Source organism: Schistocerca americana, chromosome 8 (assembly GCF_021461395.2).
Source record: "Schistocerca americana isolate TAMUIC-IGC-003095 chromosome 8, iqSchAmer2.1, whole genome shotgun sequence".
NCBI lineage: Eukaryota > Metazoa > Arthropoda > Insecta > Orthoptera > Acrididae > Schistocerca > Schistocerca americana.
The window spans coordinates 470,159,392-470,186,521 of record NC_060126.1 but is presented as its reverse complement, the minus strand read 5'-3'; positions in this window follow the sequence as shown (position 1 = coordinate 470,186,521).

Sequence of the window (27,130 nt, the reverse complement as noted above, 5' to 3'; positions counted from 1 at the left end):
ACGAATACGGGGGGACAATTAAAGAGGAAGCCGCTACGGAAGTAAAACCGGTAGTTTCCGGGAATTTAACTGATTTATTGAATGTTTTGATTAATGAAATCACGAGTCAGTCTGAAAAAATTGAACGGAAGCTAGACAATCAGAACAAAGCTATTAATGTTGTTAACAACAATGTTGGAGTTGTTAACACAAAAGTTGATAAAATTAAAGAAGATATTGTTGTGATTAATACCGAAATCGGTAATCTTAAACAGTTAATGATTGGCGTTCAGGCGGAAGTTGCGAGCATAAATACTCGTTTTTATTCCGAAATTAGCAGAATCGAGAAAAGTGTAGGAGAAACAGTTGCTGCGATCATCGAGAATAAGGTGACGGAACAAATTCAATTAGTGAAAAAAGAGGATCAAAAGAAGGTGGAAACTTTAAAGGCTTTAGTATCCGGAGTAGATACCAAAGTGACAAAGCAGGCTAATACCTGCGATGAAAAAAAAAGGGAAGTAGAAACGCTTGCGACAACCACTTGCCAAGTAATTACGAGAGTGTCGGAATTAGAAAAGAAACTTGACGAAAAACAGAGCTACGTGCCAATCTGTGCACATAGTTCGGAATTGTTGATGAAAGAGGAGCGGTTCGACCCCTTGAAAATAGGCGGTATACACCCGACGGATTTCATTAAAAATTGTGAAAGAGTTTTACCCAGATCATGGACTAATGAGATAAAAATTAATGAGGTTATTGATGTGTTGGCTGGTGATGCCAAGCGTTGGGGCTTAAACCTCAACATTACGAACCTGACTTTTGACGACTTTAAAAATTTGTTTCTGGCTGAATACTGGTCAGAGCAAAAACAGCAAAGTGTCTGGCGCGAATTTGTCGTATCGAGGCCTTTCGATGCGAATTCGCGCGGCTCGATGAAGTAGTTTTGTGAGGGCTGGATCCGCAAGATGGAATATTTGCGTGATCGCCGCACGGAATCCGAAATAGTCTGGGAACTTTACAAGAAGCTTCCAGATGATACAAAACGCTACGTAGGAATCAATTACAGGACGATCAATGATTTCCTGGAAAGAGTTGAGGACGAGGACAATTGGCGCAATAATCGCGACCGTGGTAGAGGCCGTGGTAGCAACAACGGGTACCACAGCAACCACAACAACGATAACTATGGGAATAATGCATACCGCAATCTTGGTAGCAATAACAATAGTGGTTCGGGCCGTAATGACAATCGGTACAATGCAAATAATAACAGGAATGACGGAAACCAGTATCATACTAGCGTGATACGGGCTTCGCATAATAGTAATAACGCCATAGGGTGTGATCAGCCGCCTCAGCAGCATCCGGGAAGCGTATCTGCTGGGACGAGACAGGGAAACCATTAGCCGCGCCGGTGAGGGGCCGACCGGGCGTGGAGAAATTTTGGCGGCCCAATAACAGTAGAAAAGCGAGGTGCCGTCGTTATGAAAATTCCGTATGGAATAATCAACGGCGGGAGAGTGTGCCAGTGTTAGGAGAAAGGAGGGCGCCCACAAGTAGTAGATCAGCTGTAGACACGGCGGTAGAAAATACATTCACTGTCAGTGAGAACAATTTAAGTAGTGTTCCGGAAAACGATTATAAAGTGGCAGCTGTAACACCCACAGCGGAAATGAAGATTGAGTTTAAGAATGATTCGCAATTGTTGAGAGAAGATCAGATGTCGGATAACACGTTCGTCATTGAGCGAGGGGATGCAGAGAGGGATGAGGTCTGGTTAAGGCAGTTCGGTCGCTTATACGACGAACTGAGAGATTGTAGGGGCCTGTACGGGAGAAGTGTTTATGGGGAGCGCGGGCAGGATTTGCCGCGTCTCGTCCCACAGGAAGATAGTATTTGTGAAGTGATAGAAAGTTCTGGCCCTAACCGGCAGACTTTACTAGAAATAATTGATGTTAATGGGGAGCACGAGCAAGATTCGTCGTGTTTCGTCCCGCAGGAGTTGGATGTTGAAGTAGTAACGGAAAGTTCTGGCCCTAACCGACAGACTTTACCGAAAGTTATAGTGGTAGAAGTAGCCGACCCATCCGACGCAAACCTCCAGTTTAAACATTGCGAGAGTATTAAGGAGAAAGACTGCGAAAATTTTAGTGATAGCCGGACACGATTGTTAGAAAAGCACATAGATTACAGCGTGTATGAGGTTAGAGCTGACATTATACGGTCAGACGATAGCAGTGTGGGTTGCGCAGATCTAGAGGAAGTAATTGCAGATACTACTGGGCACATTCCTCCAGGTAGATTGGCAGATGACATCAATCTGACCAAAGAGGAATCAACGAAGGTGACAATTAATGAATTGATAGCAAAGCAACTCTCACTAGCTGACGAGTTACAGGAAAAGGTTTCGGTATTGGAGGCGAAGCTACAGACTAAGCCTCAGGACAAAGGTGTTGAAATTAAAACTGTATGTGAACAGAGGCTGAAAAGGACGCCAGATAAGCCGGATTTAGGATCAAAGCCGGATGGTTTTTTCTGGAATGACCTGGATATAGACGTGGATTTACTGTGGGAAAATAAAGAAACAGTCGAGGACAAGTGTAGACAGGCAGTAGTGTCTGTTTATATGCACGACCTACAACTAAACGTGTTGATTGACACCGGTGCAGAATTGAGTGCTCTATCTGTGAAAATATTTGAGTTACTGAAAGACAGACCTGGCATCGTAGTTATGCCAGTAACAGGAGTGAAAATTATCGGTGCTACTGGGAAGGCCAGTAAACCGGTCACAAAACAGATTTTTGTCAACTTCAAGATATGTGGGGCACGATTTGAACAAGAGTTTGTCGTCGTGCCAGACTTAACTACGGAAGTAATTATCAGGTTAGATTGGCTATTAAAATACCGTGCAGTGATTAATTGCGAAAGCAAAACTTTGACATGTACGTCACAAGATAATACAATAGTAGTTAGTTTTGACGAGGCAGGAGACGGTGTGCATAGGCAATACCAGCCTATACACATTGTTAACTGGCCGGATGTTATTGACGTAGGTATGAATTTGAACTACTGTAATGTGAGGAATCTCGGCATTGACAGTAGTGTAGAAAGTGAATTGAAAAGTATTGTAGACGGTGTGTCAAACGTAGAGATAATCAAATTCCCTCCACGGATTGACATTAGTGTTGGTGTGAAAAAAGATCGTTTGCGAGAAGTAATGAAGCTAAAATCCGATGCACGCATACGTCGTCATGACGCTAAAGCGCGTTTTGCTAAGTTTGCAATCGGAGACTTAGTACTTGTAAAAGCTCATGAGAAATCGAGCGAGATAGACAATGACATCTCTAAATTTAAGTTTGTTTATAATGGGCCATATAAAGTCATTGGTATACCTCACACAAATGCTTATTGCTTAGAGTATCCAAGCTCTGGAAAACTATTAGGTATACGGAACATTGGAGACTTGAAATTGTACCAACCTAGGATTGATTAATACCACAGAATGGGTAATTTGTACAGTATGTAAATATAGAGTGTAATATTTAACGATTTGCCAGATTGCCATGCTTTTGCCTAACCAAGAGGATATTAAAGAAGTTGTAATTAATAAGTAATTAATTTTGACTAAATGATTTAAGAGGAATTGATTAAAAATCAATTGAAAAATCCAAGCTGCTATTTTAAGTTTGCAGCTGAGTCACAGTAGATTAAGGAATGTAAATATGATTTTGTAACTAGGTGTAAGATTTCATAAATATGTGATTTACTAGTCATTGCCGATGTACTTAGATGCTGTTTTAAGTTTCAGGCTAGTACATGCGTGTGATGATGGACAGTGTTGAGTTATCCACTGTGATAGTGTTAATGGACTCCTTGAGATTACTCGGGAGTGAGTTTTTCCGAAAGAATTCAGTGAAACGGACGTTCTGGAAATGCCGTTACAAAGGCGAGTGAGATCAAACGTGCCACACAGGTGGACGCAACAACGAATACATCGATAGGTCGTGTGGAGAAGCCAAGTGTTTAGGATCTTTGGTACTGTTAACTCTACCGCGTGGAGCGCGGGCAGAACAGAGAGAGTCTGGCTGGGGTAGTGCAGTGGAGCAGGTGTGTTGTGTGACGCTCCCGCGAGTTGCCGCGCTTTCGGGGTTGGGCAGCATGTAATTGCGCTCGACTTGCTATGATTGTTTCTGACACGGTGTCGCGGACGGGAAGCATTAGCTGGCGCACATCAAGAGACCGTTTCGCCTGGTGACCGTGTCGAGAAGAAGGCGCGCCAACATCCAGCATCTGCAACAGCGACGGCCGACAATGAGTGACTGTCGCCACCTCCTCGATCGACGGCTTCAAACCTTCAATCAACCAACAAGGAAGACTGGAAGCACGTAAAGTTTTAGAACTGTATGGCTGACCTCAGCTTTTAAAACTGTTCAAATCACAAAATTACAGCAACATAGCATGAACCTTTGTTGCTCATTGTCCCAATTGCATTACCAAGCAGGGTTCCTTCCTTTTCCAGAATGAACCCGAGTGTCGTTGAAATTCAAACACCAGCATCATTCGATTTCACTGCTTTAATTTCAAAGTTCAGTTAAGGTATTCATAGCTGGCTATAATATTTAGATTACACAAGCACAAATTAAGAGTGCGAGTCTTGTTACCATATTTTAGCTTACCTGTGACTGCACCTCAGCTTGGTACATACTAAATTTTACTATTGTTAATTGTTCAGAATCATTTAATTCAAGTTCAAAGTTAAATCTCTTATTTCTAAACTGCGTAGATTCAAGTAGCTTTTGAAATGACTGTTGAGGTAGTCCAAGACTAATCATATCTTACTGAATTTCGATATGCTTCAGAAAGAAAGCTCACTAAATTAACTTTCGATTTTCCGGTTTTATTAATTCTTTTGCTAAATTAAGTCAGAGTGTAGCGAAATTTATTACTTCCGCAAACTTTCAGTTTTCACACTACACGTGTCAACCTTCAGTTGCCACGCTTCTAGTGCTAATTATATGTGTAATAACCTTTCTTTTTCGGTTACTATAGTAATTGTCCTTAGGACTGGCGACCGTAATTTTCCCCAAATCTTAAATATCTAATTAGCGCCAATTAATTGTTAACGTGACGACCGCACATTTACTTTCTTTGTTAACTTTACCCCTTTTCAAAATTAATTTCCACCAGTTTCATTTGCATTTTTCCTTTAATTTAGATGTAACCCTTTCCTCCCTCTTTACCAACAGATTAACTTCGATGACGATTGCTTTTTCCAAATTTCCATTAGGTACACGCAGTTTAATTTTTCACTGTCATTAAGGTCGTCAAGTGAAGGGGAGGTTACAACCTGAGGGTATAATTACATTAATCCTCAGGGGGGTACACGCTTAATTTGTGTACGATGTGTCTGGCAAGCACAAGGAGCCCTAGCTAATATGGTATTTGCTTATACAACTTTACACATAGGTATCATATTTCTCTAACACATAAATTACACAGCTATCTGATCATTTAACTGAGAGAGACAAACATTTTTTTTACTACATCAGTGACAGATGTTTGCGTAATTACACAGTTGGATAACTTCACACTTACGAAATTGTACTTTGTCTGTACTTTGTGAACTGTTCTTATTTTTTTGGAACCACTGTGATACTACGGGAGCTTTGAATGAAGTATTTGGTATTGGATCATGATTTTTAAAGTACGTTTGAGGTAGATGACACTATTGAAATGAGCAGAGAACTTTTTTTTTGGTTTTGACATTATTGCAGAAAGCTACGACGTTTTTGAAATTTGACTGAGGTGTTATGATGTTATTTTTTTGACGATGTGTATTATGCTGTTGAGGTATGTTTATGATCAATAAGATGATGCTACCGTATATGAGGAATTTGATTATGCTACATATTTATTATGATGAAATATGAAGAAGTGTCGACGAATACGTATATGAATAATGAGTAGTGGTTAGGGACTCCGATTTGTGGAAAAGGATCTTGGAAACCAAGAATCGTACTTTGAGAGTTATGAAATGTGTGTAAATGGGTGAATGTATCACAATGCCAACGAAAACTTTTTGAACACTGTTATATTTATAGGATTTTTTTTCTACACATTTGCAACGCAAATTCTCGACCTGTGAAAATTTTTATATGAGACTGTCACTGTAATGCAAACTGGTGTCGTAAATATTTCAGTAAGAAAGTTAAGTGACCACCTTCACGTAATGAGTCGTGGGCACCCAGCTGTGCGACAGTCGCCTGGAAAAAAACCATTAGTGTCTGCCTTTCAGAGGCACAGGTGAAAAAAACAGGGGCCATTATCCTCACTATTGACATTCCTTTGTAGAAAGCATCGCAAATACGACACGCTCAAACTTGAAAACATATGATAACACTGTGGAGCTCTTAATTTATGATATTTACTGAAATGCCTAATGAAATGACGAGAAATATTTTTATGTCTATACACCTGATTATGACTACTGTCTTTCTAGTTGAGAGATTTTTTTTACTACCTTATGAAATGCCATATGGCTAATGAATGATGTTTCGTGCCTTCCTTTGTACATATTTGCTCATTTTCTTTAACATCTGGTTTCTAGCTACACTGCAGCATTGGTTATTATAAAATTTAATAGATGTACTAATATCACTATTTTCTGTCTACAGACCCAGTAAAGAATACGTTTATGATGTACTTTCTTAGAAAAGAGAGCACAAATAGACATTTCCCTTCACAGGAATTGCATAAATAATTTTTAATGACTTGGTAACTTTCTTGCAGAGTAAGTTTTTGTGATGCATCACTCTAGTGTTAAGATGTGACATAGGTATTAAACATGGCCATTTTTACTGTAATATTTTTTCTGCTTGAGCTATGTCATGTTTAGATATAAGTTATTACATTTACTGCTGCTAGCTTTGCCAATTTGCATTTTTTTATTGCTGTTTGTGTTAATTGTTTTGTGCTGCTGTATTGCCTCGTCCCTTAGTTTAGCATCTGAGCGCAGTAGATTTAAGTTAGCTTAAGAGGGGGTAGACTATATAAGAGAATGAGTTGCGATGAATTGGAAGAAATGCATTGAGAAGTTACATGAAAAAGTACAGAAAGCAGGTATAGGTAGGATTTTCTTGGAAATAAATGATGAAGAGATAATGGAAAATAAATAATGAGGTAAGAAATATGTGAACATGTAAATACAGAAAGCATGCTTGGATAGAATTTTTTTGGTGGAAACAAATGTTGAAATAAGAGGAAAGATATATGGAATGAAGTTTTGGGGTGGACTGCAGCACCAAATGTCACACTGAAAACAAACCCTGTCCTGTATTTTTGTGTTATTACACTATGTGAATTTGTGTTTTTCCTGTCTTAATGTGTTTAGCTAATAAGAGTTATGTTGTAGAATTTTTCTGATAATACGTTATTTTCTTTCTAAAGATGTTTAGACATTATTTATTCTGTTCTGTTTTAATGCTCATATGTGAAGTTGATGTTTCGAAAGTTATTCTGATATCTTATGTATCCACTCATGTCATAATTCCTGTAACACTGATGTGTATGTTATTTCGATTCTTTTGTAAAGCTTGTACTACAAATGTTATCTGTATTGCTATGTTCTTTAATGATGTATTTTGTACCTTTGTAGTTGTATTCTTATGTTTTAAAACTGTAATTGACACCAGTTCATCATATTATTAACTTCTAAGTTCCATTTCACTGCACACGTTTCTGTTGGTCATAGTATTTGGACAATATGTGAGAAGTAGGGACTGTTAGTGTTTGCACGTGTGTTAATAATTCAGCAAGGGACTCGATAACAGCGTTGCTGGTTCTAAGGACAATTCCAAAAAGTTTGTGAGCGCATAAGTGGTGGTTATGGACTTGCTGTATTATCCGCAGGACTCTTCAATGGTGATTGTGCACCTTCACAGTCACAACAGATGGCTGCTGGTCATCTCTACAAGGCCTACAGTGGGTCTGCATCTTTGATGACCCACCAATACCATTATTTCTACAAGGACTGCAGTGGGTCTGCACCTCTGGTTGCCCAACAATACCGTAATCTCTACCAGCACTACAGTGGGTCTGTTCTCTGATGACCTACCTACCAATATTCTTCAAAACTTCGACTGACTCTGCGGTGGGTTTGCTCTGTTGTGGCCCATTACCTGTCTGCATGTCGAGAGTCAGCACTGTCTTTCCGTTGGAAGGACAACACTACTTCTTCAAGACTGCATGGAAATCCACTACTTCTGTGTGCATTTTCTTTTACTGTTCAGACTTTGAGAAAAACACTGCTATTTTACTGTGATGAACGATCAGGACTGTCTTTATGGACTGTGAGAAAATTTTGTCTTTTGACCAACATTGTATCAATAAGTGTGTGCATTTGATATCTTTGTTATTGTAATTATGAAAAATTTTAACAAGTCATTATTGGCCACTGCCCAAAACAATTTGTAATATTTTTTGTGGGGAGCATGGGGGCTATTAAGTAGGCTGTTTAGGTTTTTATATTGGCAACGTTACGTAGCGCTCCATATGAAAGTCACTGGCTGTGCTGTGTGCAGTCTGTGGCTAATTTGCATTGTTGTCTGCCATTGTAGCGTTGGGCAGTTGGCTGTTAACAGCGCATAGCGTTGAGCGGTTGGAGGTGTGCCGCCAGCAGTGGTGGATGTGGGAAGAGAAATGACGGAGTTTTGAAATTTGTAAGACTGGATGTCATGAACTGCTATGTATATTATGATTTTTCAACACTATTAAGGTAAATAAATTGTTTGTTCTCTATTAAAATCTTTCATTTGCTAACTATGCCTATCAGTAGTTAGTGCCTTCCGTAGTTTGAATCTTTTATTTAGCTGGCAGTAGTGGCGCTCGCTGTATTGCAGTAGTTCGAGTAACGAAGATTTTTGTGAGGTAAGTGATTTGTGAAAGGTATAGGTTAATGTTAGTCAGAGCCATTCTTTTGTAGGGATTTTTGAAAGTCAGATTGCGTTGCACTAAAAATATTGTGTGTCAGTTTAAGAACAGTCATGTATAATTGTTCTAAGGGGACGTTTCAAGTGTAACGCTTTAGTAGCACTGTTATACACAGCACTGTAACCTGCTTCGTACGACACAACGGAATTTCTGCTGCGCTGTCCTGTATAATGCTTTGCAGTTTTTCATGGATTTGGAGATGTGATTTTCATCACAAAACTGCATTTGTGATCTTGTTTCACTTTATTTTATGCCCTTTTTTTATTTTTGCAGGTAGAATAATGGGACCCTTTTCACACTTGAATCCGCCTCCTGAGAGTACATGGCGGCTGAAAATTACTTAAATGTTGATGTGGTTAAAATACGTGAGGCGAAATACGTCTCCTCAGGCCATAACTACGGATATTGAAGCCTAGTCAAAGTATAAAACATGCTTTTATGCACTCTTCCCCAAACGAATGCACCAGCATTACTAATTTAACTGAAAACATCTGCCGTAATCAGTTGTTATTACTTTTTGAGCTTCATTTTCACGCAGTCTAATTCTCACTCTACTTCTTTCCGACCGCTCTTCCACGGGCAAATAGCCCCCCCCCCCTTGTGATCGAAAGAACACAGCCATGTAATCAACACCACACTGTGAACTGCATGATCAGGACAGTGGGAAGAGCCAAGAAAACGACCGAGCTAACGCAGGCTGGGAAACATTTCTTGGAAGTAATACCTTCAGAACCGTCGGCTGCGCTGTACGTAGTACAGTTTCACCCGATTCATGTTTCTCAACACTAAATTTCTGTGGAAAAAAATACGAAATGACCCGGCCTGACTCAACACCGTAAAAAAAGAGTACCACAATTGGGGTGAAAACGCATCGAACTGTATTTTGATTTCTGCTGCTTTTAATACGTTTTGGAACGATGCTCCTCATTTGTTCTATGCAGGGAAAGCTATCTGGACCAAAAGAAGGCGCATGGGAATCCAATGATGCCTCGTTCACTTTGCAAGGATCAACATTACTTTGAGGCAAGTTTCGAAAGCTTTTTGCAACCCACGAGAAAATGGGGTTATATGTCAATGTTAATACCACTTACTGGGCACCTGCACTTACATTCCAAGCACATTTCGGGAGGATATTTTCTAAATGTTGAAGACATACTCAAGGAGAAACTGTAGCTTCTTGAAGTGACTTTTAAGGTATGTACATTTGAAGTATAGAACAGCTCAATGATCAAGTATTTGTTCGTTCTTCACCTCACATTGTAACGCTGCGAAGGCTTTAATAGAGTTTCTGTAACTGTAGAAACATATGCATCGGTAAATACAACATCGCCGTTACAAATCACATGTTTTGGATGGCAGTTGTTTCCGTAACTGTTTTGCGTCTTTTGGCACGGCTCACCAACATTTTTTCCTTTCTATGAGATGGTCAGTTGCAATTAAGTTGTGGACTGTTTCTCTCTTTGCTTTGCGTGCTGTATATCTGATCTAACTAGATACAGATACTGGTTTGGAACTGGTAATGAGTCTCCTGCAAACACTAGTGCATCTTTTGATTAAGAATCTTTCTTTTATCACGTACCAACAGCAAACACCGCCCTGACTGCGTGAAACCGTGACTCGTACCTTACAAGATGAACACGGATATCCTGTTTCACATGCATCACTATCATACTCTCCCCACTAGGGAGGAATTTATTTGTTCAACTTTATGAAAGTTTAGCTCCTAATCTTTCTATGCCGCACAAGTATAATGATAGTGATCACCACAAAATTTTTGCTCTGCCACCAAATGGCAACACTCAACGACCATGAAGTTGTGAAGTTTTCGCCAGGAAGGTCCTTTTTTTCTGATAAGTAGTTCTTACGTTAGTTACTCCGTTTACAGTAACTTGTAGACACCAGTAGTGTCAGTTAATGTGCGTATTCATTATTTTGATTTGTATTTGGTCTGTAATTTTCAGTGTCCAGAGATTTGTATTACTAAATTAATATAAAGTAAATCAGACGAATACAAACATTCCAACTGCTGATATATTTATTCAATAACCTATGCCGCCATCTGAAATGTTCGATAGAAGCTACATGGTCACATCTCTGGACGATGAAACACTCTCCATTAAAAGTAATAGATCGTTGTTTCTTGGTTCAAAGTCGCCGTCCTGTTTCATTTAACTTGATTCTCTCTTCTTTTCTGCTAAAATTAGTGTTTATCAAATTCTGTTGCCTCTCTGCGTCCTCTAGGCTTAACTCTAAGGTTTCAACAAATTTAAATTCTTATCAGCGGAGTTTTTAATATTTTTCTTTATCGTAAAACATGTCACTCATTGATTTTTAAAGCAATTCTCCTCTATACAGGGTCGTCAGAAACAGTTTTTAAAGCTTCTGATGGTGCTGCAGGGTAGGCTGCACTGCGAATAATTGTTTAAAAAGAAATTCAGTACGTTGCGCCTTTTCCGAATTAATTCGTACTGAAGTTAGCCAATCAAGCTGTTGCGCTCGGAAATTCAAGTGATCCGCCAGATAACGACATTAGTGTCAGTTGTTCTCTTAGCGCAGAGTACAGACAATGAGATTGTTCAGCCGTTGGCTCGGGTTCGATGCTTACTACCGCTCCATGTCCAATTTTTGTACAGCACTCATGTTCGGCTTTAGGAAAGCAAATGAATAACCCGTTTCGCGACGCTGTCTGTGGTAGGCCGCTTGATTTTGCGCGCGCAGTGGACTGTCTGGCTAACTCCAATGCTAATTAACTCGTAAACGGCGAAACGTATCGAATATTTTTTCTTAACTACTGTTACTCAGTACACCCGACCCTGCAACACCCTTACAAGCTTTTCAGACTGTTTTTGAGCGTTAAATGATTACTTGTGTTATGTAATTGTTCGTAAAATTAGTACATTTTAATGGTTACCTAACATGATCACTTGGTGCAGGGGGCGATCTATAATTCGTACTGACCTCTTCTTGTGAAAAGATCATTATGTTAACGCAATTACTGGATCAATAGTTTCGGCATTTTTATTGCCATCTTAAGATTTATAAAAATATACTGATGTTAAAGCCTGTAACCAAGAAATTTCAGAAATTGACATTGAAGAAAATACTATTGTAAATCCAAGTACTTTAATAAATTCTTTATAAATGTGGCAAAGTCTAATGTAGATGTAAAAGATTATCACAACAAAGTAAATCCCTTTGGCCTACGTGAAAACTCTGAAATCTTCACAACATTCTTAACAGTTTCTGTAGAGGATGTAGAACATACTATTCTCACATTAAGAAACAAAAAATCTGCAGGCTGGAATGGAATACCCACCAAAGTTATTAAAGTGGTACACAATATAATTGCAAACCCACTAGCTCAACTAATAAATCAATGTTTTGAAGAGGGCTGTTTCCCAGAGGTACTGAAATACGCTGAAGTCAAACCACTCGTCAAGAAGGGATCAAGAGAGAACATGGGAAATCATCGTCCTATCTCGATTGTCCAAGTCCTATCTAAAATATTTGAAGAACTTGCTGTTGCACAAATCCAAAACTTCATTGCAAAATATTCTGTTATTCTACACAATCAATGTGGTTTCCAGCAGGGGAAAAACACCATAGAAGCAGTAAACAGTTTCACTGAGAAAATAAGTACATCATCAGACAAGAAAAATAAGGTGGCAGGAATTTTCTGCAACCTCACAAAGGCATCTGATTCCGTAAAACATACATTTCTTGTTTACAGACTTGAAAAGTATGGCATTAGCGGCAGTGCCCTACTAGTGCTTAAACCCTACTTATCCAACAGAAAGCAAAGAGTAAGCATTTCTCCAAATGGTGCATATTATTTTTCTGACTGGAAAAATAATATCTCAGGGCGTTCCACAAGGCTCCATATTAGGACCAGTCCTATTTCTCTTCTATGTTAATGACTTACCATTAAATATCAGCTCCCCATCATTTCTGTTCGCTGATGATACTTCTGTCTTAGTTGAAGATCTAGATTCGGAAAAATTCCCAAATCTGTGATCAGCACCTCAGTGCCTTAGACATTTGGTTGCAGTTAAATGGATTGAATCTAAATATATCTAAGACTCAAGTGATGCAGTTCAAAACCAAACAGTCAAAATATGAGCAGATTAAGATTGTACACAACAAACAAAGTGTAGAAGAAGTTGACTCAGTCAAATTCTTAGGTTTAAATCTAGATAAAAATTTGAGCTGGCAGGCACACATTGAATATCTGGCAAACAAACTGAGCAGCTTTGTATTTGCAGTTCAAATAGTATCAACTGCAACTGACATGGACACATGAAAAGTAGCATATACAAGCTATTTCGAATCCAATATTAGGTATGGTATTGTTTTTTGGGGTGAATCGACAAACATAGTGCGGATACTAAAAATACAGAAAAATATCATTCGAAATATGTGCATTGCAAATCAGAATGAATCATGTCGACCATTATTTAGAAAATTTAAAATATTAACTCTGCCATCCTTATACATATAGGAGATTATTATATTTTTGTACACCAGACATGAATTATTTGAGGAGGAGGAGGAGGAGATTAGTGTTTAACGTCCCGTCGACAACGAGGTCATTAGAGACGGAGCGCAAGATCGGGTGAGGGAAGGATGGGGAAGGAAAGCGGCCGTGCCCTTTCAAAGGAACCATCCCGGCATTTGCCTGAAACCGTTTTAGGGAAATCACGGAAAACCTAAATCAGGATGGCCGGAGACGGGATTGAACCGTCGTCCTCCCGAATGCGAGTCCAGTGTGCTAACCACTGCGCCACCTCGCTCGGTGAATTATTTGAGGAAAACCTTTTTTTCCATCAACATGATACTAGAAACAAAGAAAATTTTATGCTCCCTACCCACTGCCTCAGATTGTATGCCCAGGGACCTCAGTACATGGGAATAAAAATTTGCAATAAAGTAAAAGGGAATAAGTTGATGCAGATGAATTTAGGTTCGCTTAAAAGAAAGCTATATGAGGTACTGACACTGAAGTGTTATTACTCAGCGGATGAATTCATGTGGGACAAACTGGAAATTTGAGCTGGATACAATCTGTTACACATTCCATGAAATATCCTTATAGTGATATTATTTATTAATGTAAAAATCATTGTAACTGTTTTATAAATTTTTGGTATGTCTCCTGTACGCAAACCAAATGGATTGCCAATGTACGTCATGAGACGAATAAAACATAATTCACAATTCATATAACAAATTTTAAAGGGCATACACAAAAACCCAATGACAAAGATTATATACCCATAAAATGTGGCAGTGGTAGTTACATAAAAGGACATGAGGACTTTGCTGTATGCTGTAAAATAACTCTCATAAAATTCTGCTCATTTGGTCAGATACAACCCAAAGTTAAAATATAACAGTGTATACCTCTAACACATAAAATTTAAATACAAACATACTAAAAGAAACTCGAGGCATTACGACATGCCAGGGGTGTCCTCATAATGTATGCACAGCTTGGAGTACAAATGGTACAAACAAGATACATGCTACATATTGCCTGTCCGCGGTATAAAGTCATCTTGGCTGCGACAGAGTGAATGACGAACAATTGGATTTGAAGTACAGCGGAACCTAGTGCCGACAGGTATCACCACGTGGCGGTCTGCACTCCACGACGTCAGTTACAACTAACCTAGCAAGGTCACACTTTTGTTTAACATTGGAACTAACAAAAGGAATGTAACATCAAAGTAATATATAAGAAGCAGTTATCAGAGCAAAGTTTACACAAATTGTACATAGAGGAGACACAACATGTTGTAAAGCGTTAAGGTTGGCTGTCTGCGCCATCAGATAAAAATTGGAAACATTTTGTGAGGTAACGATGACATATTCATTACATAAATTAACAAATGTATGCCATGCAATATACATAACACAGTGAGCTTGACAAATAAATTGGTTTCCACAAGGAAATTACAGTAATATCGCGTTATACACAATTGAGATCCCTTGATGTACTGTGAGCATACAGCGTGCTCGTTTTAACTTGAAACAACTAAGTATCTCGAGATCGACGCATCGTACGAAAAACATGTTCTAGCTGAAAAGTCAATATTATATTAGTAGCGTGGACATCTGTTTGTGCTAAAACTTGCCACCTCCACCTTTCTGAGGGCATGGGGTCAACTTTGTACTTTCAAATGGAAACAGCGTTTCTATTGCATATTCGGATTCTACGCCAAAAAATACGTACGGTTTACTCCATGGTTTCCCATTCGTGACGGATGACACTGTATTCGATAACTACCAAGTGCGCCTGTTTTTGTAATTAAGAACCGACGCATCTGATTCTAAATTTCATTTGAAATGTAAATACTGTATAAACCATCACATTCTAACAGCTGATATTTATATTCGAAATTATTTAGTGTGCAAATTTGAATGTGCAGTACAATATGGTTAGCCATCTCAATTTATGGTCAGAAACTGCATTTAGCGTGATCCAGGAACAACGATATGGATGTATTAGTTTTCTGTTCCCTCGGGATACTTGATTTCAGTGAGTGGTCTTGCCTCTAACCTTTGGGTTGCTTGATTTCGGTCAGTCCCCTTGCCTCTCATCATTGGATGGTTTCATTTCGGTGAACGTGTGAGTGTTTACACGATATGTGTCTGTCCATGGCAAGTACGTGTGTCACTGTTACATCATGGACATTGTACGTTAATACAATGATTGTGGTTTGTATTCCTCAGGTAGTAGCGTAGTGGCCAATGCGAGAGTCACGGCCTTTGGATGGAAACACAGTCGGCGGCCTCCGAGATCAAGCATGATTCCTATGTAGAATGAAGGCTTCCACGACAAGATGACATAGCTGCTGGAAAACCTTTCGGGATTTGAGGTCGCGGTCCGAGAAACTCTTCCGTTACTGACGTTTCGTCCAGGATTGCGCAGGACGTCTGCAGAGGCGCTCCTCCGCTGAGTCTTGCCGACTAACTGGTCGGACGTCCGTGACTGCTGCTGCTGCTTTCATCTAATACTTTCCCCTCTTTGGGGAAGTGTGGGGGGGGGGGGAGTTTGTAGCCGTTTGGCTTTTACTCCCCTGTGTACATGTGTGTGTGATTTTTCTATTTTTTTTTTTTTTTTTTTTTTTTTTTTTTTTGGTGTCTGTGATTTGTGATGAATTGTTGTGAGTGTGTCTGGGACTTGCCTGAGGTAGGCGAGATGTTTTGTGATATATGGGAAGGAACTGGATTTGGGATAGGGTATTGGGATTTTCTCTTCGACTTAATCGTCGAAGATCGTCATAGGGCGCTTGTGTTTATCGCGGGACATGTCATACCGACCTAGGGAGTGGATGAGTTCATTTCCGGATCTGGAAGTACCTTCATAGAAGGCCCTTGCCAGATCCTGGAAACGCTCTCTCAGGAGTGGGATTTCGGCTGCGGCGTGCAGGTCGTCGATGGGGAATCCGAGTGGTAGATGCAGTGCCCTTCTGAGGGCGCGGTTTTGCAGCCTCTGGAGTTTGTCCAGGTGCTGCTTTGCCGCGTATCCCCAGACAGGGCACGCATACTCCATTACCGGCCGGATCAGGGCCTGGTATACATTTACTGCTACTGGGCAAGGAAGGGAGCTGGTTGTGTTCAGGATAGGGTATAGGATGGACATTCTGGCGCAGACCTTCCTGTGGACCTCGTCTATGTGGGGTTTCCACGTAAGACGAGAGTCCAAGGTTACGCCAAGGTACTTGGCGGTTCTGCGCCAGGGGAGTTGGGTTCCATTTAGGTGGAGGTGGAGGGGGGGACGTTGAGGAGGTTCGCGCCTTCCGAGCCTGCGGGTAATCAGCATTGCCTGCGTCTTCTCCGAATTGATGGTGATGCGCCAGCGACGGGCCCAGGTTTCTGTGTCGTCTAAAACCCTTTGTAGCCTACGAATGACCAGGTCCTTGTTCGCATTTCTCGTGTAGAAGGCTGTGTCGTCTGCGTACTGCGCGGTGTGCACCAGGGGGGCCGTTGGAGTGTCCGCAGTGTACAAGCTGTACAATACGGGCCCCAGGACCGATCCCTGTGGCACCCCGGCACGAATACGCCTTCTGGTGGAGGTGGCAGTTTCTACTTTGACGGAGAAAGTCCTATTCGTGAGGTAGCTCTTGATTAGCTGAACTATGCTCCCTGGAAACCCTTGTGAGTACAACTTGTAGAGTAGCCCTCTATGCCATACTGAATCAAAGGCTTTGGCTACGTCTAGTAGCACTATCCCGCAGTAGCCTCTGTGGTTGAAGCCCTCTGTGGCTGCTTCAACCATTCTCATGACCTGTTGTGGGGCAGAGTGGTTCTGCCGGAATCCAAATTGGAAATCCGGCAGAATTTGCTCTCTGGTAATATGTTCTTGTATGGGTTTTAGCAGGAGGCGCTCATAGATCTTGCTGAGTGTTGGCAAGAGGCTAATCGGCCTGTAGTGCTGCGGGAATAGAGGGTCTTTCCCTGGTTTGTGTATCGCGACCACTTCCGCATGTTTCCAGCAAGCTGGGAACTCGCGGGAACGAGTAATCTCGTTGAGGACGTTCGCGAGGTGTGTAATCGCGGTGGGCGGGAGTTTTTTGACTAGCTGGTTTGTGACACTGTCGTGCCCTGGCGCCTTTTTTGTAGGGAGGGACCTGATTACTCTTGCCACGTCCTCGGGGGCAAAAAGTATGGGTTCGTCCTCTGGGTCCTCCTCAGCATTGAGGAAGACGGCCGGACGTCCGTGAGCGACATATACACTGTAGTAAAGGGGTCGTGGTCGAAGTAACACGTAATGAGCAGAGATAACCTTGTCAAAAATGAAACTTAACAATCGATTGTCGTCTTGTCAAAGATAAAATTGTCTAGCGACTCTGCAGGGCTACTGTCCATATGTCGCTAAGTTTCATTGCCTCATCTTTTCTATTAAAATTGTCCTAATGCCTATAAATTTCAATGGCTTCTCTACATTGTCGTGGATAATAATTTGACGTTGTAGATAAAATTTCTGTTTCAGAAATCTTCACTTCGTGGTTTCCCGACTAAAGAGCATGCTCTGCTGCAGCTGATTTCTCCATTTCTCATAGTCTGCAAAGACTTTTGTGCTCTTGTAGCCGTGTATTTACTCTCCTCTTGGTAGTTCCAAATAAACTTTACCACACGTACACGGAATTTTGTATACGCCACATGCCGACAGAGGAGGGCGTTTGTCCTTCACAGATCAGAGTGCTTAACTTTATTGGTCTAAAGACCGGTCTCATGTCATATTCATGTAAAATCTTACCGATCTGATCCGTTAATTTTTTAATAAAAGGGAGAGAAACTGTATTTTTTCGTCGTTGTGGTTCATCCTTGTCCTTCGGTCTTCTGTTCCTTGGTGGCAAAATTCTCCTTACTCTTTCCCTGAGTAGCCATTTTACTCGAAGGCCGGCTTCAAATGTTTTATTTCAGTTTCCAGGTGTTCCGATGTGCATGTCCGCTCGGCTCTATCGACAAGACTTTTAATGACACCTCTCTTTTGTTGTGGATGGTGATTGGAATTTTTGTGGAATTATCTGTCGGTACGTGTTACATTCCGAAAAACTTTATGTTTCAAACTTCCATGGTGAACTGGATTTTTGGATTAATTTTATATAGATGATCAAAGAATTCGTCTAACGCCTTTCTACCATGGGGCCAGACCAAAAATGTGTCTGTAAAGAAGAATAGATTGTGGTCTGTGGCATCTCTGCCGAAAGAACACAACGCTGCTGCAAGCACAAATGTTTTGGAGCACGCCATTCATCGTATATTGTTGAACATGGAGCTCCGCAGCAGACCATCCCTACGTGTTTGTGTTAACCCAACGACATCGTCAGTTACGATTGCGGTGGGCACAGGACGATCGGGATCCGACCGTCGATTAACGGAAATGTGTTCGCTCTTCGGGTGAATCACATTTTTTATTTATTTATTTATTTATTTATTTATTTTTTTTTTTTTTTTGCACTAGGTCGGTGGTCGTATCCACAAACGCCGTCATCGAGGTGAACGGCGGCTCGAAACGTGCAGCGCGCCACGGACGCAGGATGGTTGGAGCAGTATTGTGCTGTGGGAGACGTTCTCCTGCACTTGCACAGGAGCTGTGGTAGTAAGCGAAGACACGCTGACGGCCACGTCATCTTTCAGCGGTATAACTGCCCGTGTCTCGGAACCAGAGCCGTGCTACAGTGGTTTGAAGAGCCTTATAGTGAACTCACATTGATGTCTCGGCAACCAAATTTGCCTGAAGTAAATAGTAATGCACCCGCCTGATCGCTATCAGACGCCATCACCGCCTACGCGAATCAGTGGCCCATTATTTACGCGAATTACATGATTTGTGCGTAGACATCTAATGACACATACGCCCACATGCCTACCAACAAATTGTCGGATCCCTGATACGCAGAATCGGTGATGAATTTCATTCCAAAAAGGAACAAACAAACTGTTAAGCAGGTGGTCGTGATGTTTTGGCCCACCAGTATACGGCTGTGGCATGAATTTTGTCACCTTAATATAAATATCTATTTCAGGATCGTCACACGTCATTTGAAAGCTCTGATTCTCTTCTATTTAGAGAACACCTAGTATTTTGCTTTAAATTTGGTAAATCAGAAAATAACACAGGAATGTAGTATAATTATACAAATTTTATAATTCCAGCTTTTCAGAAAGGCAGTTCACTACATTAAAGCCCCATTGTTTCTTCATCCAAAAATGTATAGTCCTCCAGAAAAAAACACATTAGTGAATGGTATATCATAATTAAAAAATCTGTATTTCTAGAAAACTTAAGGTGTGGTTTTCTACAGAAGTGCACGCTAAAACTGATAGGCAGCGAAATATAGATCCTCATACTTAATCATGCCATTTTAAAGGTTTATAGTTTATAGTTAACTGAAGTAACATCTTACAAATAGTGAATAAATTTATCTTTCCCTTCTTCCGTTAATTTGAAACATAATTGCTCTGTATTTTGATATTTATAAAAACCTTCTTATGCCAGTCTTTAAATAGGCACCGTCAACAATGCGGGACTTTATCTCTGTCCAGCTTTCAGATAGGAGTGTTCTGTAAAAACAGTCTCCGTTTAGCTTTCAGTGAAAAATATTGTTGAAGGCCGGCACTATTTGTTGAACAAACCCAACGTTCCGTAAAAAAAAACTCAGCAACATGAAGACTATTTCAACAACAACTAAGTGTTTATATTTATGCAATATTCCGTCGCTTCTTAAAGGAACACTGGCATATTAAAAAATTGAGCACACAGTAGTAATGTTCCACAATAATATTTATTGTTTTCCAAGGATGTGACATTTGACAACTATATCGATACAGAGCCACAAGCATAATGTAATACCCAAAGAAGTTCTGAAAAGGTAAATCTTGTATTACGGTAAATTCAAAATCTAAAAGTGTATGAATAAATGTCAGATGTGTTGTAGAAGTGAGTAATGGTGCATACTGCATGTTACATGCGCAAACTGGTGAATGTGATGGACAATATTGAACAAACATTTTGACATAATGAGCTTCTAAGTGCTAATACACATTACGGGACTAGGTGTATGGATGATATACCAAGCCTGTGGACACGTACCATCACACAGTTAGATAAGTTTTTTCAACATTTGAATTCACACCACAATAAAATTAGGTTTACAATGGAGTTGGGAAGGGACTATCATCATTTAGACCTCACCATTGACATTAGTAAGCAACAGCGTTTATTTAAGATATATAGAGGTAAGTTTCATCAACAGAAACAGTAATACCGGCCAGTTACCAGCATCCCATAACACACAAACATGCAGCCTCCCACTCTGCCTACGATCTGCACCAGAAAACAAACCAGATTTAGAAAATGAACTGAAAATAATTGAAGAAATAGCACACAGAAATATTCACAATCCTACACTAATTGACAAAATACTCAGTAAAAAGAAGTGACAGAGGGTAACAGTACTTGTTTAGCCTCCTCAGGCAGCAATGAACCCCGTTGATAAATGGGCCCCCGTGTTATATATAGGTAAGACTCTACAGATGCTTGCCAAGAAACTAAAATCCAGGATTTATACACCAGCTTTTTACACTAGAAATATTGTTGTCTACATTCTGTTCAAGAGTAAAGACAAGAATCTACCTTTAGAGTAGAGTGAAATGTGTAGGATTTCCTCGAATCTTTTTGATAAGTTGTATGTATGTCAATCATGCAGGGCTGTAACTACTAGACCGACGAAGCATGAAAGAAGTTGCGGACTGAAAAGAAAGATTCCACCTTCGCTGGACATATTTTGCATGAATTTCATTTTTATGATATTTAATGAGATGTTCTCCATAGAGGAACCAAAGCCAGAAAACTAACATTACTCAAAATTCTGACCGCTAGTAAACGCCAGTCAAAGAATCCTGAGCTAATCCTTAATGAGCAAACATACTCCCATTACTCACCCTTATTAAAGTAGCAGCAGCAGTCAGCATGTCTCTCACCATTAGATAATATGCTTGTTGTAACTGTTATACAGCCATTCCACAGACTCCTTTCTCCTCTCTGCCCCCCCCCCCCCCCCACGTCTCCACCTTTTTTTGCCTGTTCGTCACAGTCACCAGTTTGTCCATATAACATAATAGTCAGTGCCATTACTCACTTGTTCAACATAGTTGGCTTGTATATTCCGATACTTTTTATGTTTGAATATACTGTAATATAAGATTTATTTCTTCAGAGTCTCTCTGGATATTACATTATGCTTGTGTTTTTTGTACTGATGTAGTCGTACAATGTCACATAACTTTGAAAAAAAAAATCTGTGTGCACCTGTAACACTACCGCCATAATCGGACGTAGGTTAGCTCTATAAAGCCTGTACTGTAATAAGTTCACGGGCTTCACCTTATAAACAAGGATTTTTAGTACATTAGTTGACCGCGTGTACCTAATCGAAGCAAAATCGGACTTATCTTTAGTCAATAACTACAGTGACGCATCAAGCAAATGTACAGTATAATTATTCTTTCGCATGGACAAGAAGTACACACAGTAGATGCTACCTATAACTAACAATTCGGTCGCCAGCCTACTTAGGCAATTAGTGAGTTTTTTCCTTGTACAAGTGGGTGCATGTACAAGCATAGTAACACGTAGTAACGATACGGTATATGGCAAAATTTGGAATCCGAAAATTCCACTGAACTAAAGTTTGCTCTTTTTGTACTAATTTGGACGAACTACATTTACACAACACCACACAGTAATGATTACTACTAACTACATTTTTGTATGTTGAGCAGACTGACATCGGGCATAGATTACCCTATAATTAGCAGTTTTGAAAGCACCTATACAATGTTACTATTAAAGATGGAAAAACACTAATACACTTAGGTATAATATAGAATTTAGCTTTACTGGTCAAATCTGAGCAGTACACATCAAGGTTTTAACGAATTGATAAGAGAAAAAAAGGGGGGGGGGGCCCTGAAACTGTTATAGTGGTTATACTGAAACTGTTAAGTACTGAAGGCAAATTAACACACAAAATTTATCAATCTCTGGATAACTACTCTTTTGTCTTACTTATGAATAATTTAACTGTCATTATTTCTGTTTCAAATTAATTAAATAACATCGCTAACTCAATTCAAAAAAAAAAAAACTCTTTTGGTCTTTACCAATATTTGCAACAACATACAGAACTATAGATTCCTTTATGGCATAGATTACTCTGCTTATAATTTTCATCAACACAAACATTAAACTTTCTGTTTAGGATACTCGGATTGCACAATACGAGGTAAGGATCCTGTCTAGGTCAGTGATCAGGATAAGTCATGGCTAAAGCAATTCTGGTAAAAGTCACGTTATTATTGAACCATTAGAAACAGTTTCGACACTGGTCCACACAGATACACTTCTAAAGATGAAATAAATGTTTGACCTGTGCAAGTCGGTGCGGCGGATGGCGGGCAGCGAGATAGCGGGCAGCACGGCACACATACAAGCACGGCTAAGGCTCACACAACATCGGCACTTTCCATCTTCTTAGCGTCGTAATTTTTCCAATTTTGTGCCTCAGAATATAGCCATGCCAAGTAGTCGTCGGAATCGGTTCATCCGAGGCTCAATGGAATCCACTTTTCCTGGGTAGCCTCCTCGGTACAGTACGTGTACTTCCGACTGTTGCTCGCCTCCGACTGTGTTACTGAGCCCGTTGTGCAGAACCGCGCTAGTGTGCGTTTTCCCGCCTCGCCTGCCTCCACCTTTTCCCGCTCCCCTACAGGTAGGGTATTCACCACAGGTTTTCTACTACACATATCCTAACGCATTACCTACGTATGGACCAAGTGTATAAATTACAATTTTCACATCTTACAATAGTTTTAACACTAAATACACTTCCCTTTGATTACCACATTATTTGAAATCTAACAGAAATAATAATATTCGTTTCAAAAGTTACACACAGTTTCTTTAACATGACACGAAAAGAATCGAAAAAGAAATTCAACACATTGCTATTATTAATTTATCTAAATTCATAAAGAAAAAAATTTATTATACGTATAATTGTCGTTACACACCTACGAACTGTTGCTCAAGTTGTGTGCACTGTCTCTTCAATACTGAGTTATCTGACGACGGCCTACCAAACCGAAAGCTGGTTCGTAACAAGCTGTTAAATAAATATTATGGTGGAAAATTAATAGCCCTTAAAGAGCGCATTTGGACTAAACTACATGGCCAGTTCCATTTGCTACCTTCCTTGCTGCCCAAACTTCCCTCATTCGCTCGCTGTGTTTCTGTTTCCGGTGCTCTGTCCATGCTTCTTGTCCGCTTTGTGTCTTCGGCTTCATCTTGATTGCCTTTTTGGTTGCCCATATTTCTTTCATCTTCCGGCTGTGATCTGGCTTGCGTTCTTCGGTCCATTTTACGCCTGTTCGTTTGTCACATCGTATCTCGTGTAGTTTACTTTTCTTAATGATGTTTCTGAATTTTATTCTGTCGTTCATTGTGTCTGCTGTTATGTTGAGTTGGTTCAGGTCGTTTTTTTTCCCTCTGCCACCCATTTGTTGTTTCTAGTGGTTACCCAGTCAAAGATCTGTTTGGTCAGTCTGTGTGATGGCATTCTGTATAGGTGTCCATAGAATTGTAGTCTGCGTTTTCTAATCTTTTCTGTGATTGTCTCCGTATGTTTGTATAGTTCCTCTGTAGTTTCTTGATCCATATTCCATTGTTGTTAGTTGCGCCAAATATTTTCCTAAATATTTTCCGTTCTACTTTTTCTAGTTGTCTGATACGTGTATGCCCTAGGATTAGTGTGGTCTCTGCTGCATACAGTGCCTCGGGGAGCACCACCGTGTCGTAGTGGGGCGTACTTTGGCTTTTTGGGAGATAGACTTCTTGTTATAATGATTCCACATTACTTTGCATGCCTTGTCCGGTTTAGTTTTTCTTTCTTCGTTTGAGTCTCTGTTATGTCCATTCCATTCATTTGTAGTGTTTCACCGAGGTATTTGAAGTTTGCCGTTTTGTAAATCGTGCCATATATATATATATATATATATATATATATATATATATATATATATATATATATACAGGGTGTTTCAAAAATGACCGGTATATTTGAAACGGCAATAAAAACTAAACGAGCACCGATAGAACTACACCGTTTGTTGCAATATGCTTGGGACAACAGTACATTTTCAGGCGGACAAACTTTCGAAATTACAGTAGTTACAATTTTCAACAACAGATGGCCCTGCAAGTGATGTGAAAGATATAGAAGACAACGCAGTCTGTGGGTGCGCCATTCTGTACGTCGTCTTTCTGCTGTAAGCGTGTGCTGTTCACAATGTGCAAGTGTGCTGTAGACAACATGGTTTATTCCTTAGAACAGAGGATTTTTCTGGTGTTGGAATTCCACCGCCTAGAACACAGTGTTGTTGCAACAAGATGAAGTTTTCAACGGAGGTTTAATGTAACCAAAGGACCGAAAAGCGATACAATAAAGGATCTGTTTGAAAAATTTCGACGGACTGGGAACGTGACGGATGAACGTGCTGGAAAGGTAGGGCGATCGCGTACGGCAACCACAGAGGGCAACGCGCAGCTAGTGCAGCAGGTGATCCAACAGCGGCCTCGGGTTTCCGTTCGCCGGGTTGCAGCTGCGGTCCAAATGACGCCAACATCCACATATCGTCTCATGCGCGAGAGTTTACACCTCTATCCATACAAAATTCAAACGCGGCAACCCCTCAGCGCCGCTACCATTGCTGCACGAGAGACATTCGCTAACGATATAGTGCACAGGATTGATGACGGCGATATGCATGTGGGCAGCATTTGGTTTACTGACGAAGCTTATTTTTACCTGGACGGCTTCGTTAATAAACAGAACTGGCGCATATGGGGAACCGAAAAGCCCCTATGTTGCAGTCCCATCGTCCCTGCATCCTCAAAAAGTACTGGTCTGGGCCGCCATTTCTTCCAAAGGAATCATTGGCCTATTTTTCAGATCCGAAACGATTACTGCATCACGCTATCTGGACATTCTTCGTGAATTTGTGGCGGTACAAACTGCCTTAGACGACACTGCGAACACCTCGTGGTTTATGCAAGATGGTGCCCGGCCACATCGCACGGCCGACGTCTTTAATTTCCTGAATGAATATTTAGATGATCGTATGATTGCTTTGGGCTATCCGAAACATACAGGAGGCGGCGTGGATTGGCCTCCCTATTCGCCAGACATGAACCCCTGTGACTTCTTTCTGTGGGGACACTTGAAAGACCAGGTGTACCGCCAGAATCCAGAAACAATTGAACAGCTGAAGCAGTACATCTCATCTGCATGTGAAGCCATTCCGCCAGACACGTTGTCAAAGGTTTCGGGTAATTTCATTCAGAGACTACGCCATATTATTGCTACGCATGGTGGATATGTGGAAAATATCGTACTATAGAGTTTCCCAGACCGCAGCGCCATCTGTTGTTGAAAATTGTAACTACTGTAATTTCGAAAGTTTGTCTGCTTGAAAATGTACTGTTGTCCCAAGCATATTGCAGCAAACGGTGTATTTCTTTCGCTGCTCGTTGAGTTTTTATTGCCGTTTCAAATATATCGGTCATTTTTGAAACACCCTATATATATATATATATATATATATATATATATATATATATATATATATCAAATCTGAGACTACACGAAATCATATTAATGCTCTCCTGAGTGCTTGATTATCGTACAGCAAGCTTCTCGAAGACAAGTAAATTTTCTAACATACTGACAGGGATGTAAAGTGTTACACCCTGGACACCATGGTCGAACGTCACCAAACTCGTACTCCAATATTTCCTCGATTATGTGACATGCTGGCTAAAATTTCGTCGTAATGCGAGCTTATTCTAAGTATTATCAGTTGAAAAAAGAAGAAACATATTTCTACAGGTAAAGGATGGTGTAAATGCATAATGTCTGTTGCATGTGTCTGATACTACTGGAACTAACTTTTAAGATAAACATCGTAACACCGTGTTTCCTGGAAGTACAAGCGTAACTTATCCCCATCTTTCGGGCTTCGAGAAATGTCGACTCTTTGACATCACTGACGTGGGAAATTCATGCTGTCGACCTCGCACAGACAGCTGCATTGTAATTACTGCAGAATAAGTGCTGACGAAGCGGACTCAGCGCAACAGTGAGGCAAGAAGAGTGAGCAAAGGTCGCTCCAGAAAGAGGAGATGGCCGGTTTCTTGGACTGGCTCTGACCAATGTACTGGTGACGACAGCTGAAATCTGCGCAGAGGCTACACTGGTGGACTGTCGGCACGAATCGTCGAGAACAGAATACTGAGATCTGAGTTGAGATATCGAGTCGCCATGCATCGGTTGGGACTGCGATCGTACCAGGGACAACGGAGACCTGCGTGGTGTAGAGCAGTAGTAGCCATTCCGTCGTTCGGCGACCTTTCCGGTAGATCACCGTAACGCTCAAGTTGACTAAACTGGATTGCTCCACTGGCGAGGAGAATACGCCAAGAGCCATTTCCCGATTTCCTAGAAACTTCACTCACTGGAAGAGGAATCAAAATAGGGGAACACGTGTCTCACCTTATCCTTAGATGCTTGACCACTTCTGAGAAAATGACGGTCAG